Source organism: Schistocerca gregaria, chromosome 4 (assembly GCF_023897955.1).
Source record: "Schistocerca gregaria isolate iqSchGreg1 chromosome 4, iqSchGreg1.2, whole genome shotgun sequence".
Taxonomy (NCBI): Eukaryota; Metazoa; Arthropoda; class Insecta; order Orthoptera; family Acrididae; genus Schistocerca; species Schistocerca gregaria.
In genome coordinates, this window is record NC_064923.1 from 162,599,366 (window position 1) to 162,616,855 (window position 17,490).

General features: G+C 42.3%; 1 protein-coding gene across 1 annotated transcript in view; it reads right to left on the minus strand.

Moving 5' to 3' along the window:
- The window catches only part of LOC126267642 (uncharacterized), a 177,458-nt gene that overhangs the window by 153,123 nt on the left and 6,845 nt on the right, over positions 1 to 17,490 (minus strand). The gene's annotated exons all lie outside the window — the stretch shown is intronic.

Here is a 17,490-nt window from a genome sequence, read left to right on the forward strand (position 1 = left end):
GTACAAGAGCCAAGAGAGAATAACAGAAGTGGACGATCGAGAAGGACGTCCTCGGAATAAGCATAGTGTAGGACAGGGATGTACACTCTCACCCGTATTTTTCAGTTTGTATACCAAAGAAGCAATGATGGAAATAAAAGAAAGGTTCAGGAGTGGAATTAAAATTCAAGGTAAAAGGATGTCAGTCACATGATTCGCTAATGACACTGCTATACTGAGTGAAATTGAAGAAGAACTGTATGATCTGCAGAATGGAATGGACATTATAATGAGTACAGAATACGGATTGAGAGTAAACAGAAGAAAGACGGAAGTGATGAGAACTAGCAGAAATGAGAACATCGGGTGACATGACATCAGGACTGTTGGTCACGAAGTAGCTGAAGTTAAGGAATTCTACTATCTAGGCAGCAAAAGAACCAATGACGGACGGAGCATGAGAAAATCAAAAGGAGACCACCACTGGCAAAAAGGGCATTCCTGGTCAAGAGAAGTGTACTAGTATTAAACATAGGCTTTAATCTGAGGAAGCAATTTCTGATAACGTACAATTGGAGGACAGCATTATATGGTAGTGAAACATGGACTGTGGAAACTCGGAATAGAAGATAATCGAAGCATTTGAGATGTCGTAATGTCGTGCTACAGGAGTATGTTAAAAATTAGGTGTACTGATATGGTAAGGAATGAGGAGGTCCTGCTCAGGATCGGAGAGTAAAGGAATATGTGTAAAACACTGAGGAGGAGAAGGGACAGGATGATAGGTCATCTGTTAAGACATCAGCGAATAACTGCTAGAGGGATCTGCAGAGGGCAAAAACGGTAGAGGAAGACAGACTGGAATAGACCCAGCAGATAACTGAGGACATAGGTTGTAAGAGCTACTCTGAGTTGAAGAGGTTGACACAGGAGAAGAATTTGTGGCGGGCCACATGAAACCAGTCACAAGACTGGTGATGTTTTATCATGTGCATCAAACAAAGCACTTCTCTGTGTGTTGTCACAAGAGATAGAAGACGTAGAACATCCAGTAGCTTACGCATCCAGACAATTAATTTTTGCGGAAAGAATGTATTCCACAGCGGAGAAAGAAATTTGAAGCCTTATTTATGGAATTACATATTTCAAATGTTATCTACACCGTAAAAAGTTTAAAGTAATAACAGATAATCTGGCATTAAAATAGTTGTTAAGGTTAAGGAACCTTCTAGTTGATTGACTCTGAGTAGTAAGATTAAGTGAATTTAGTTCCGTATCACGAATAAACCTCGGAAGAAACACGGATATGCGGATGTATAAAAGAAACAGTATTACATATTGAATGTAAGCAGTTACAGTTTTATATACAGGATGGGATGCTATGCAGAAAAACCAATTTGGTACCGCAGGTAGTGGTATCAGCAAAGTTAAGGAAGAGTGATATAAGAAGTTCTTGATCACGTACTAGTGTATCTATCAACAGAAGAATACCAGAAAGGTATTGGTGGAAGAACAGGCAGAGAGACTTAAACCATTGTGCGCGGAATTGCACACAGTGCGCAGAAAGAGCGGATTTGTATCGAACAAGAGTATAATTGCAAAGATTACCTGAAGCATTACCACCATTCGAATTTCTGAGGACTGATGTTTTACTTCGATTCAGTAAGACTCCTGCACTAAATAATGCAAACTCACACTCATAAATAATGTTTCAAGGTACGGACAAATAGTCGCTACGCCAAAGTAGCAGGCAGCAACAGTGGCACAACCACTTGTGAATATCTAGATATTGGAGTTTGTAGTGTCAGAAACGATAGTAACAGGCCAGAAAACGAACTTCATGTCAGATCTGCTCAAGGAACTGTGTACGATATTGAATGTGAACAAGTTGAGGTCGAGTTCTCTCCATCCACAAACCAATGGACGAATTGCGACAGCGCATAGGTCAATCGGGAAGATGCTTAGATACTGAGTTGACTCTCATGACACTAACTTGGATGTCTATTTGAAGTATGTCGTTTCCACCTACAACTCAAAACAGCTAATGAATACAGGATTATCGCCATAGGAAGTAGTGCATGATCATGGTAATAAAATACCTTCACCATAAAACTTATTGAAATCGAAGAAATAGAAGATAGGAGAGCCTGTCATAGAATTTGCCAGAGTGAATAGGGAAACTTAAAATAAACGGAGGGCAAATACACGAGCAGTGGAGAAAGAGAAAGAAACAGTGGGCGGTGTGGCAAGAATGTCACAGTATAAGGTTGGTACGTGAATGATGCTATCAACGTCGTATATGACGAAGGAGAAGACAAAAAAGTTTTTTGCAAAGTGTCAGGGGCCATACTAAACGGCAAAGACTACGTCGCCAGATTGTCAAGATTCAATTGACGACTAGAACAATAGTTGTGCATGTAGGGCGGCTGAAACCTTTTCAAGGGAGTCCGAAAATTATTCCAGGGACAGAAGATGCCGACAGCAAGCGGAGAGTGGGAAGAGAGGTCACCAAAGATAAACAAGAGGTTGTGAATGAAACGGCAATGACGAACTCTTATGGATTAAGGCCTTGGAGCTAGTCATTTAATATTCTTTTTTAGGTGAGGTATACATTTTGTGCAATTTGTGGAAGCAGCTGTGGAGCAGCAGTAAATTTAAAGGGTTGGAATATAATAGGTATTCCTACCTTAGGTGAGGCGCACAGAATGCTAGATGAGGCGGTTCATAGAGGGACTACTGACCTTGGTCGGGGCAGAAGCGTTATGGAACCAGCACATGGAAGGGGGAGTGCTGCTAACCAAGCAGGAAGACATAGTGACCACCAATCGTCGCTGGGTGATACACATGGTATTCAACGCATCGGAAATGCGTAACGTGTTGAGAAGTTTGGAAGAAGCATTCGACAAATTCCCTAATGGAACAAAAAAGCAGAGATACTCAAAGGAAGTGCCGGGGTATGGCAGATAGTACATGGAGCGTGCGAAAAATTAAGGAGTAATATGAACCAGGTACTGGGTGTTATTCCACATACATAAAGGAAGGTGGGTTGGATAGACGCTGGAAGTTGGCATATGAAACCAAATTCGGCACTTCTGAAGAGGAAGATTTTCGAAGGGTGCACGACGCAATAGAAGAGGTCAAGCAGTGTCAAAAGGGAACAAAGCCGTGAGAGACTGGCACATTACGTAGATTTCAAGTTTTTAGAAGGACGTATTGAATAACACGGGACCATTGCAACCGACTGGAGAAGTAACGTGTTATGTCAGAGGTAGAGAAGAGGCAGTTAATCAGAATATCAGCGAACTACAAACAGAAGTAGTAGTTACAAAATGGTTTCAGACCGTGGATGAAAGCGTTTGGGAAGTTCGAGGGAAAGAAATTCAGGAGGCTACGCAGCATGTTGTGCGAGGCGAGATAGGGGTAAACGTACTGCGCCGGAGCAGTATTTAGAGGGTCTAAGGAAAGTACAGAAGGAACACTCGCTGAAGTTGGGGTTAGTTTCAGAGCCCATGAACAAAACCTTACCTTTTTATTTCAAGGTAGCCACAGATCGGTGAGAAATGATGGAGCGGGAGTTTACATTTACATTTCTATAAAAGGGGCAAGGAAACAAGGACGTTCCGAGTGCTACATAGTTCATGCATATCCTGTCAAGTTGGGTATATTGAAGAAATTTGTAAGGGTAATAACGCAGGACTATTATTACTTGCGGAAGACAAGGGATGATATTAAGAAAAGGAGGAAGAAAAGTTGCAAATGTGCTACCTAGGGAAATCACAACGTGTCGAAATACGGTAATAAGAGAGGGCTGGAGTCCTGCAAAGTGAAATTGCTAGTGGGACAATAAGAGGTAATATAAAAGTGATCGAGCAGGAATTTTATTTTCACCAGTCGAGGTGCATTGGTTCTACTCTACCTTTGACAAAACTGCAGTAATGGCTACTTCTTTCGAGTTGGGGACGCTTACGTCATAAAAGAGGCTAAAATGAAACGTGACTGGTTTGTTAAGTGCGAGGTAACGGGGCCTACTTTCCGTCTGCCCGCTGTGATTTCAGCGGTAACTCACCTGAACCTTTCGCAGCGTCGTTTTTATTGACAGAGGAACCCATGGAACTGCTACCTTCTAAAATCTAACCAGCTTAAATCTAACTGTAGGGCCGGAATTAATGTAGTATATAAACTCGCTTCTGAAAAAACAGGAGGGATGAGTATCTTTGGAAATCTCATTGCAGGATGTGAATTTATATTGGTATAACCAGTCTCGGAAAGAGGTAACATACCACCCAGCGCAGCGGCACTTATTCTGCTCAGCGAGTTTTTGTTTTGGTGCGTTTAAGACGAAGCGCAAGACTTAGTTCAGATGGTTCAAATGGCTCTGAGCACTATGGGACTTAACATATGAGGTCATCAGTCCCCTTTAACGTAGAACTACTTAAACCTAACTAACCCAAGGACATCACGCATATCCATGCCCGAAGCAGGATTCGAACCTACGACCGTAGCGGTCGCGCGGCTCCAGACTATAGCGCCTAGAACCGCTCGACCACTCCGGCCGCCGGTCACTAGGGACTCTAATGTAAAGGATAACCTAGTTTGTTTGACCCGAGGAACTGAGTGTTGATAAAAGCAGTGCAACGTAGCATAAAGACCTTATTTAGTCAAAGAATACACCAGAGTGGAAGTGAGCTGCAACAGTCAGCCGCAGGCAGGCAGCATTGCCGACGGTCGTTGCACAGCAGGGACAGGTGGACGCAGTATAGCAACAGCAGCCGCTGCAGTACACTGGCGGTAAGACAGAAGCCTTTTCTCACTTGCCACCGCAGGAATGTTTACTAGAGTACCAGCCTTAAGCCCTGAACGAACATAGTCTGGAGGGTATAAGTACTGAGCTATTCATGTACAAAATCTCGTCTCAATATCAAGGGCTGAACCACAAGACTGTGGCACCTGGAACAACATCCGAAAACGCAGCATGGGTTCCACTGTTCGACAACGGGCCCTGAGTCACGAGACCAGCCGCCACAGAAGGAGAGAGCCAACTGCTCGCTAAGCCGTATCGCCAGCGGCGCCGCCGTACTGTTACCATAGCAGCAGCCGGAGACGTCGCCGACAATGGTATACGAGTGACGCCATGCTCTACCCCGCTGTCTGCGTTGTCAGCAATGCAGAAGAGCAGTCATTCGCATGAGAGGTAACTGAACGCCTCTAGCAAGTTGTTCCTGATGTACTGCTGATGTATCCATCCACTGTCCGAGGCTCGGTTCGAAGCCTGAAGACAATTCTGCTCCAGTCAATTAAATTCCATGCCGAATGTGCCTGCCCTAGTGTCAAGACGTCCTATTGTCATTAGCCCTGCTAGCTGCGTGGTGATAACGTGTTCCAGTGTAATACATTCATCCATCTGCAACCAAAGTTAACAGTATTGCGTATTCTGTCTATATCATTATGGCCATCAATTTGCGATCAGTTTTCATAACTCCTTTGTCAGGCGTCTTTCCCCTCTTTTTGGTGTATGTTAGCAAGAGCAACAATCGCTAAATATATTACGGCTGCACTCCCTCATGCAAAAGCCAAAGCACCAACATGTGTGCCAGAGCAGAACTGGAAACCAAAACCTTGTCTCCCATGGGCAGTCCTTTTAGCAACAGAACCATCCAGGACGCCACCACAACCAGTTGTCACACTTCCAAGTCTGGCAGTCCCTCATTTCATTTTAGCACACCACTCCGTCTTCAGGCCACAAGTAGCCCATCGGGACCATCGGGCCGCCGTGTCATCCTCAGCTGAGGATGGGGATAGGAGGGGCGTGTGGTCAGCACACCGCTCTCCCGGTCTGTATGATGGTTTCTTTGACCGGAGCTGCTACTATTCGCTCGAGTAGCTCCTCAGTTGGTACCAAGTGGCTGAGTGCACCCCGAAAAATAGCAACAGCGGAAGGCGGCCGGATGGTCACCCATCGAAGTGCCTGCCACACCCGACAGCACTTAAGTTCAGTGATCTGACGGGAACCGGTATATCCAGTGCGACACGGCCTTTGCCTCAGTTCATTTCAGTGACTTTTAATGATTTTATATCCGCATCTGTAACTACATGGATACTCTACAAATCACATTTAAGGACCTGGAAGAAAGTTCATCGAACCGTCTTCGCAATAATTCTCTATTACTCCAATCTCGAACATCGCCCAGAAAAAAGACGAACACCCGTATCTTTCAGTGCGATTTCTGATTTTCTTCATTTTATTGTGATGACTGTTTCTCCCAATTACGTCGGCGCCATCAAAATACGCTCCTGGAAATTGAAATAAGAACACCGTGAATTCATTGTCCCAGGAAGGGGAAACTTCATTGACACATTCCTGGGGTCAGATACATCACATGATCACACTGACAGAACCACAGTCACAAAGACACAGGCATCAGCATGCACAATGTCGGCACTAGTACAGTGTATATCCACCTTTTGCAGCAATGCAGCCTACTATTCTCCCATGGAGACGATCGTAGAGATGTTGGATGTAGTCCTGTGGAACGGCTTGCCATGCCATTTCCACCTGGCGCCTCAGTTGGACCAGCGTTCGTGCTGGACGTGCAGACCGCGTGAGACGACGCTTCATCCAGTCTCAAACATGCTCAATGGGGGACAGATCCGGAGATCTTGCTGGCCAGGGTAGTTGACTTACACCTTCTAGAGCGCCTTGGGTGGCACGGGATACTTGCGGACGTGCACTGTCATGTTGGAACAGCAAGTTCCCTTGCCGGTCTAGGAATGGTAGAACGATGGGTTCGATGACGGTTTCGATGTACCGTGCACTATTCAGTGTCCCCTCGACGATCACCAGAGGTGTACGGCCAGTGTAGAAGATAGCTCCCCACACCATGATGCCGGGTGTTGGCCTTGTGTGCCTCGGTCGTATGCAGACCTGATTGTGGCGCTCACCTGCACGGCGCCAAACACGCATACGACCATCATTGGCACCAAGGCAGAAGCGAATCTCATCGCTGAAGACGAGACGTCTCCATTCGTCCCTCCATTCACGCCTGTCACGACACCACTGGAGGCGGGCTGCACGATGTTGGGGCGTGAGCGGAAGACGGCCTAACGGTGTGTGGGACCGTAGCCCAGCTTCATGGAGACGGTTGCGAATGGTCCTCGCCAATACCCCAGGAGCAACATTGTCCCTAATTTACTGGGAAGTTGCGGTGCGTTCCCCTACGGCACTGCATAGGATCCTATGGTCTTGGCGTGCATCCGTGCGTCGCTTCTGTCTGGTCCCAGGTCGACGGGCATGTGCACCTTCCGCCGACCACTGGGGACAACATCGATGTACTGTGGAGACCTCACGCCCCACGTGTTGAGCAATTCGGCGGTACGTCCACCCGGCCTCCCGCATGCGCACTATACGCCCTCGCTCCAAGTCCGTCAACTGCACATACGGTTCACTTCCACGCTGTCGCGGCATGCTATCAGTGTTAAAGACTGCGATGGAGCTCCGTATGCCACGGCAAACTGGCTGACACTGACGGCGGCGGTGCACAAATGCTGCGCAGCTAGCGCCATTCGACGGCCAACACCGCGGTTCCTGGTGTGTTCGCTGTGCCATGCGTGTGATCATTGCTTGTATAGCCCTCTCGCAGTGTCCGGAGCAAGTTTGGTGGGTCTGACACACCGGTGTCAATGTGTTCTTTTTTCCATTTCCAGGAGTGTATATCCGCAGTCGGAACAGAAAAACTGTTATTGAGATTTCATGAGAAGAGCCTGTCGCAATGAAAAACGCCTTTGTTTTAATGATTTCCATCCCAAGTCCTGTATAATTTTTGTGTCACTGTCTCCCCTATTTCGCCATAAAACAAAACCTGCTGCCCTTCTTACAACTTTCTCGATGTACTCCGTCAATCCTATCTGGTAAGAATCCCAAACCGCGCAGTAGTATCCTGACAGAGGATGGACAAGTTTAGTGTAGGCAGTCTCTTTAGTACATCCATTACATTTTCTAAGTGTCCTGCCAATATAAGACAGTCTTTGGTTAGGGTTGGCCGCATGTTCTACGTGTTCCTTCCAGATTAAGTTGTTCGTAATTGTAATTCCTAGGTATTTAGTTGAATTTATCATGTAACCGTAAATTAACGGATTCCATTTCAGCGCTCATGTGGATGACATCACACTTGCCAATTTTTGCACTTATAGATACCTTTTTTGAATCGTTCTGCAATTTGAATTTACTAGTCGATAAACGACAGCATTATTTTCAAGTAACCTAAGACGGCTGCTTAGGTTGTCTTCTAAATCGTTTATATAGATGAACAACAAAGGCCCAATAACACTACATTGGGAAACGCCAGAGACCATTTCTGTTTTACTCGATGACTTTCCGTCAGTAACTACAAACTGTTACCTCTCTGAAAGGAAATTAGGAATCAAGTCCCGTGACTGAGACGATATTTGATAAGCACGCAATTGCACTACAAGCCGCTTGTATAGTTCAGTCTCAAAAGCTTCTGGAAAACTAGAAATACGGAATGAATTGGAAATTGTTAAATGCACTCTATCTGTTGTCAATAGCACTATCCCATGTCAGGCTAAATGGGCTCCCAATTGTAGTGCTATTCCTAAATATCCCGAAAAAGAACCTAGGGTAAACTGATGATAAAGGGACCATGTACTAATAACTTTCTCAAACAATTCGAAAGTCTTTGCTTTCCACTGGGGTAGTTTAGGCTGGCGCAAGCGCTGAGGTCTGTAAACTTACCTGTGCCGTTACCATCTGCCCGATGACGCAGTATAACCCGACCTCAAACAGGACGTGAGGCATAGCGCTTATGATCTTCAGTGCTTTTATTGTGCCTCCGACAGTCTGCAAAAGCTGACAGGGCACAATTTTTATAAATTAATTTTGATTTTGTTATTATAAAGCCTATTACATATTACTATTCCATGGTTTAAAGTCAGATGGAGATTGAAGCATATCCATTATATCTCGTGTTGCTTCCTTATGAATATGAAGGTGTAGGATTATGTAAATAACACCAGGTATGTGCATTTCCTCATCGCATAAGCCATTAGGATATACTGTTTATTAGTTAAACTCTAAGCAGAAATAGCTGTTAGTGAATAAGTCGTTTAATGAAAGTAAGAAAAAGAATAATTTGTCCAGACTCTCATCCGGAATACTTTTCTGTATGACTGTGAACGCCAGACACTATTGATGATGGCCGGAAAGTGTCTACTAGCGCCGCTGCGTACGAAGCTAAGAAGGGTCACCAGGGCAGATATGAAAGCCAGTGAATGTATGTTGAAACAGATAAACGGTTAAAGAAACCTCATCGAAACTTTTCAAGAAAAGGAAAATCTTTTTAGGGATTCATTTTGACACAAAAGTTTTGGCAACTACAAAAACGCGGAAAATTTTGTTACAGCGGAATGAGTGTCGAAATTGTCAACAAATGACGAGAACAGCCTTAAACAGTGAAGAGTCACTGCAACGACGAGGAATGGCTTTTGGAAGAAGAATGTCATGTTGGTAATTCTCACACTCTCTTTTCAATAATTTATGTGTTCCATTCACTTGACGTTCAAATGGCTCTGAGCCCTATGGGACTTAACATCTCAGGTCATCAGTCCCCTAGATCTTAGAACTACTCAAACCTAACTAACCTAAGGACATCACACACATCCATGACCGAGGCAGGATTCGAACGTGCACCTGTATCGGTCGCTCGGTGCCAGCCTGAAGCGCCTAGAACCGCTGGGCCACACCGGCCTTCTCACTTGACGTTCCAAACTCTTTGCAACCTCTCACACTACCCTACACCAGGCCCAAAAGTTATTCCTTCACCTTAAACTGGTCCCTTTTTTTCAAATTTCTCCGTAGTTGCATTCTCAACAATTTATGTAACATTGTGAATAGGATACACACTCTCCTCAGCGGATGTTTCCCTTTCATGGCCTTCGACTCATATCACCGTAGTCTGGATTCTGTTGAAGTTGCAGGTAGATCCTTGCTCCTTGCCTTTTATCCCACATAAAATCATAAGTTCTAAGAGTACATTAGAGTAAACATTGTCAACATCGTTTTCTAAATCTACAGATTGCTCTGCCTCGCGATTTTATGTATTTGTGTATAACAAGAACAAGTATGAGAGATTTTACTCATTATTCGTATCACGCCAATTAATTTGAATCAAAATAACGATCAACTAAAACTGGAAATTATCACACGTGAACTGACAGTGCTATCTCACGTCATGAACTATGCAGACATTATAGTTCCATGTTACAGTCATGGTACAGACCACAGCACATAGTCAACTTTTTCAGCATGAGAAATGACACAAGCTCCGTGTATCTCAGATGCGAAATGTCAATGTGGGACGGACTTCCTGTTTCACTTTGGTCAGTACAGGGATGGTTAATGCTGATCGTGGATGACGGTGGAGTTGTCATCTGTATGTGCTCTACGGGAGGAAGACCTGGTGACCGAACATTCAAGACAACATGTCGACACACTGTAGAGGATGTTGTGTACAACAGCTGTATGTAGGCAAGCGATATCCTGTTGGAAAACACCTCCTGGAATGTTGTTCAGGACGAACCACCAGACTGACGTACAAACGTGTAGTCAGGATGCATCGGAATAGCCACGAGAGTGCTCCTGCTGTCCACGAAATTGGAACCAAGACCACGACTCCAGGAGTAAGTTCAATGTGTCTAACAGGTAGACAGGTTGGGTGCAGGTCCTCTACAGGCCTCCTTCTAGCCTACACACAGCCATGACTGGCACCGAGGGAGAACTAGCTTTCATCCGAAAACAGAACAGACCTCCACCCTGCCCTCCAGCGAGCTCTCGCTTGACGCCAACGAAGTTGCAAATGGAACAATTCATTGTTTCACTGTGGTGTCAACTGCTGCTCATACAGCTGTTGCAGATTCAGTACAATGTGTCATAGAAATACGCTGAACACGCCTGTCTTCCCTCTTGGTAGTATTAAGTAACTGTCTGGAGCACACTCTTCTTGCGAACGTACAACACTGTTGGCAATCATACGAGGGTGAGACAAATGAAAACCTTAAATTTGTAACAACAAATCGAAATTTCGCGCCGTTATCCTGTAAGTTAACAGCGTGCAGAAGGACCTGTAGGTGGCAGCATAGTGCAGATGCGCACATACCATCGTAGTATCAGTAAAAAGATGGACGCCCCACATGCGACTTGCACCAGGGAAGAACAGTGTTCTGTTTTTCGGTTTTTGCGTAGTGAAGGTGTGAAATGTATTAAAGTTCATCGACGAATGAAGGTTCAGTACGGTGATGTATGTTTGTCACAGCATAAAGCCTACGAATGGAGTAGGAAGTTCACAAATGGTGTGATTTCGGTGGAAGATGCTCCTCGTCCAGGTCAGGCACACCGAGTTGTGACTCCACAGAACATTGCAGCAGTTGAAGCCATAGTGAAGGAAAACCGCCGAGTGACACTGAATGACATTGTAGCGTGTTTACACATTGGTCATGGGTCAGCACACCACATTGTGCGTGATGTGCTCCAGTTTCACAAAGTGTCTGCAAGATGGGTGCCTCTGCAGCTGACTCCTGAAATGAGAGAACGACTTGTTGATTCTTGCGAAGAGATCCTTCGGCGCTTTGAACTAGGTGATGGCTTCCTTGCAAGAATCGTTACTGGGGACGAAACCTGTGTTCACTTCCACCAACCGGAAACGAAGAGAGCGAGCAAGGAATGGAGCCATTCCTCATCACCAAAACCAAAGAAGTTTCGAACAGAAACGTCAGCAGAGAAGGCTGTGCTGACTCTCTTTTGGGACGAAAAAAGCTTCATTACGTGCGTGGAGGGACAAAAGTCACCAGTGCATCATACACAGATCTCCTAAAAAACAAAGCGACGTCGATTGCTGTCAGCAGGTGTCGTTTTGCAACATGACAATGCAAGACTTCACACTGCCCGTACAACAGTTGCAACAATCACAGACGTGCATTTTGACTGTCTTCCTCATCCACTACTCTCCAGACCTTGCTCCAAGTGATTTCCATATGTTTGGACCACTCAAAGACGCAATGGGAGGAGAGAAGTTCCGTTCTGATGAAGAGGTACTTCACTAGGTACATGAGTGGTTGCGCGGACTACCAAAAGAATTTTTTCTAAAGGAATTTAAGCACTTTGAAAACACTGGAGGACTTGCATTGAGCGTGGGAGAGATTATGTTGAAATGTGATGTAGCTTTGTACCACTTCTGCACAATCAATAATATTTAAAAAATTAAGGTTTTCATTTGACATACCCTCGTATATAGCAGCAACGTTCCTCGCAAGTATTCCTGCAATATAGCAGAAGGAACATCCAGCTTCTGGTAGCCTTATTACGAGACATCGTCCAAGCTGAGGTGTTGATAATGGCCTCAAGGTTCCTGTAACCGTTTCAGACCTTCTGGCCACAATTGCGTACATCATCTTTTAATGTCTCTTAACTGCAACGGTAATATTTTTTCCTAATTTAACTGAATGTCCAATCTTTTGATCATGCACAATTGCTCCCAGCTGTTGAACATCACCAGAAAAACATCAACAAGTCACTGTAACCGCGCCAGCAACTTGTGACCACCAGAGTACATGGAAATGCTTGGTTAGTTAAAGCCAACTTTATAATTGAATATTTCTGTTGTTATTTTGCGTGATAGTTGGTAAATCATCACTTCATTTATTACAACCTTGAGGGTTTCAGAATTTGGTATAAAATAGAATTAGGCATAAAAACATAAAAAGAAGCCAAGTGTACAAAATAAGATTTTGAGAACGGATAGACATTTTTGTATAAATCTTGCTTCTAAAGTCACAAAATATCAACTAACACCATTAAAGCTTTTCCTTCGTGCAAAAAAACTCAGTTCTCCAAGTGTTAAAGGCATTCTTGACTAACATCAACTCACCAGCCCAGTCTCAAACGTAAATAAAGCTCACGTCCGTTACAATGTGTATGTTACGGAAACCTGATTTCCAACCTCATAGTGGCGAAACTAGCGCCACTCCTATGTGACTGACACAAAATCTGAACCGACATCGTTTTGCGGAGGTGGAAATACGCTTACTAACTTCCTTTTACGAATGCCTGGACAAATTATTCTTTGTCTTGCTTGCATTAAGCTACTTATTCACAAATAGCTAGCTTCTACTTAGAGTTTAACTAACAATCAGTAGCAGAAGTTGAAAATACCGCTTCACTTATAAGTTAATTTATTTTCATACGACCGATTTCGGTCTGTTATAAACCCATCCTCAGGTGTCTTAGCTGTGCTGTGGTCCCCGAGCGCCGCGTGTACCAGGCGCGGTGTGCTGCCTATGAGCGCAGAACGGGCACATGCTACCAGCTTTTACTTTCAGTATATGATGCCTCCATCCAAGCCGTATGTGGTCGGATGGTGCACAGTGTTTCATATGGTGGTTAACTGTAACTTAATCTATGCAGTCTAGAAAGGGGAACACTTCAATTTGTAATTTTCAGAATACTCCCTATGTCTCGAGAGCCACCATTATAAATTACTCTCTGAACATTCGATCACGGCTTCAGGAACGGAAGAGTAGTGTTGTGGTTTAAACTGGTTTGTGATTCCACTTCTGCCATATAAAATGATCAGGAAGTTGAGTTTAATTCTTTAAAATGATACCTACTGGGATGTATCATTTACTGTATGTTGTGTCACTGCACCAAAGTTTATATGCTTGTGAGGAACTGATAGTCGGTACCATTATCTCTGCCCTATCATAATGAAAATATTTTGTTGTTATCACAACATAAATGTCTGCTTAAATAACTCTATAAAAGTTTCTTGTATTTCCTAAACTTGATTTAAAAACATTCTACATTTATTTATTTATTTTGTTTTTTGCTTCATATAAATCTTACACCGAATTCAATAATGTAAGAGAAATGTCCAAGGAAATGTTATATTATTTATTCGATGTATATACTGTCGGTAATCTAATCTCAGTATCCCTGAGAGAGCAAACACTATCATAAGAAATCGACAACGTAAGGTAAAGGAAGGTGACGAAAAAAAGAGGGGAATAAAGAGATGAGAAAATTTAGTCATCTCTTACTACCATGGACCAAAAGTGATAAATATGCTTTGGAAGTGCAATAAATGACTATTGAATGAAATAGCTGATCAATGTGCAGTGTATTGATATATTCAAACACGATAAGACTAAGATCCCTTAACGAAAGTTATTCATTTGCCTTATTTTAAAAAGTATTATACATTAACCGAAATTACTATTTCACAATTTTCTTTATTTTAAGGTCATATACTGCAGCTTTTTTGTAAACATATCAAAAGTAATCGTCTAGTCAACTACAATGAGAAGATACTTTCTAACGATTTAATCATTTTACAGAAAGAAAATTTACTTTAATTATATTTGTGAAATAGAATGCAGTAATAATAACGTTTTACCTGAGTGTCATCAGTAACCTGATATTTAACACGTAGCAATACTGTGTAACGAAAACATGAAGATGCAAAAAGGGAAATCTCAAATACCCAGCAATGTGTATAGGCGAAGCTAAGACAGTAACAGAGGAGACATAGGAATTTTCCTCCACAGCACGATGGCAAAAGGTGGTCGACATAATTTTTTATTTTCGTTTTTTATTTGCATGCAAAATCCTGTTAAGAAAGGGGCCATTACCAAGGCCTCTATTGTGTTGATTGAGAAGGAGAAACTCTATGTGCTTCGAGGACATGCTACCCTCAGTGATATTGGTACGATTCGCAAAATCTAACTGAGTCAGTTCGGAAACGCACCCGATTCTACGTGGCAGTTATAAGGCACATTCCTGTTCTCGCACCTGTTGAATATTCCTAAAATATCATATGATTACTTACTTATTTAGTCCTTTGGTCATACGTAGTACAACGGATACTTGACTTAACTCTGCTCAGTACAGAGAACAGCTTTCAAGATTTTATGTCGTTGCACACGTTACAAGTTACAATCTTACAGATCTATAAGTGTATTGTAGTTGATGTATTCACTTCCTGAATTGAAGCAGCAACACTGTAGTTATTCTCTAATAAATCTCAACTTTTAATAGTTACTATACATTTTATAACATATGGCAACTTATTAACTAGCTTCCTTTCTATAAAGTATGTACATATCTGATATAAACTTCAATTGGCTATAAGAAAATGCAAGTTAACTTTTAATGTAGTGTTCTGTTAAACTATGTCACAGTTTTTATAATACTTTTTTTGAGGTATCAGTCTTCTGACTAACTTGGTGTGATCCACCACGAATTCACACCCTGTAGCACCGTTTTCATCTCAGAACAGTAACTACATTTATTAATATCCCTATGTGTGTCAAGAATGAACAAGCATCCTGGTGGTTGCACTTTCTGTGCTCTGAATGTCGGTTTCCATTACTGTATAGATCTTTTTCTTGCAATAATTCTAATGGCTCTCTTTCTTTTCTGATGGTCCCTACAACTGCCAGTGAAATTCCCCTTGTTTTAAGTTTTGTATTAAATTGCGTGTAGCAGGCATTCATTAGTGCCTGTTTGTTTATGGAACCATTTAGAGGCTTTAAAAGATAGCAGCCTGTACTCAGCGTGACCTCAGTGTGGTCAGTATGTTTATCCCATTTAAGATCACTTTCAGTCCACTTATGGTTGATAGTGATATCTAGATAATGTTGTTTTTTTAGTTATGGAAATTAGAGTCTACTGTTGTCCTATTGTTTATTACTAGTTGTTTTATTACTGATTATTTACTTAGTTGATCTGTAATGGAGTTTACCCTGTGTGGCATTTCATCATTTATTGCTGCTTTTCCTAATAGTGTTGTGTCATCAGCAAACATAGCTATTTTGTGATAGTCAATATGCCCATCCACATCAATGAAATATAGTGTGTTAGGGGTGTAGGGACAGATTGTGTGATAATTGATGCCTGAACATGTGTCAACTACAGTGTCCTAGATTCTCTTGCACTGCATCAAACAATCTTCCCAAAAAACACATCACACAATTTACTATCTGATGTTTTCTGCATCGTCGTAACTGAGCCACGAAGTGGACTATGGCTCGTAATAGCTATAATAATTAGTCTGAAAATTAATTAAATACCCATGTTATCAGTCATCAGCAGAAATATCTGCACTCATACTTCTAAGACCGTATATATCAGGAGAAGTAGTCTCATTACGTACCCTCGAGGTACCCCATATGTGATCGGGCGTTTTTCTGTTAGGTATTCTGAGACTATTTGTGCTTTTTCATTGGATGTGTAATATACACATTTTATTTGCGATCACTGAGAAATGAATTTCTTACTTCAGAAACCACTGTGAGAACTGGCTAATACGTCTTTCCTGCTTATAAACTTTATTAACTTGTTGTACATAATTTTATTCAATACTTTTGAAAACTAGGTTATTATTCTCATAAGGCAGTAGTTTATCACTTTGTCACCAGCTTTGAATATAGGAATAACTTTGGATATTATTAGCTGATCAGGAAAGGTACCTGTCTCTAGTGTGGAGTACGATATGTCAGCCTCATTAGCAGAGAGTATGGACTGAGAGTAAACAGCAGAAACGGGAAAGCAGTGTGGAGTAACATGGTATCAGCGAGAATCTTCATTTATTCCTTGTCATCAATTCTGATGTTAAGTGAAAGACTTCTGCTATCAGAGAAGCGAAATAGCGTATGACGAATGAGCATGGACAACATAAAATATCAGACTAACAGAAGCGATGAGCGCACTCCTGTCAAAAAGAAATCTACTAGTATAAAACATCGTCCCTAATTTGGGGGTAAATTTTTGAGAATATACCTTTGGAGCACAGTATTATATAGAAATGACTTATAGACTGTGGCCAAATCCATACAGAATAGAATCGAAGCGTTTGAAATTTGGTGCTGTAGAAATATATTGAAAATTATGTGGGCTTATGAGGTAACAAATGTGGATGTGCTCTGCAGAATGTGTGAGAAAACGAACATCTGGAGGTCACTGAATGAAGAAAACAGAAGACGTAGGTCATTTGCTAAGATATCAGGGAATAGCTTCCAGGATACAAGAGGGAACTGTAGACGGTAAAAAGTTTGAGGAAAGTCATAGATTGTCAGATATCCAGCAAATGATCAAGGACATTGGTTGCAAATGCTACTCTGAGGTAAAGAGGCTGCCTTAGGCAGCTCAAATCCGACAGAAAACTGATCACATAAAACACACCATTTATGACTGTACATAATATTTCAAGTTAAACTTCAGTTGTCCTTTCAACACCAATAAAGGGGAAAACATTTTTGGAGTTTTCTCTTTTTACTTATCACCAGGAGAATATATCAAACATATTTTAAATGCATATTGATTTAAAATGAAAATTGTTTATCAAATATTTTATTTGAAGCCGGAATATTTCATTCTGAAGCTGAGTAACATACATTTCGCTGGTCTCATTAAATACTCTCTTCCCCATAAGATATCAACAGCCTTGT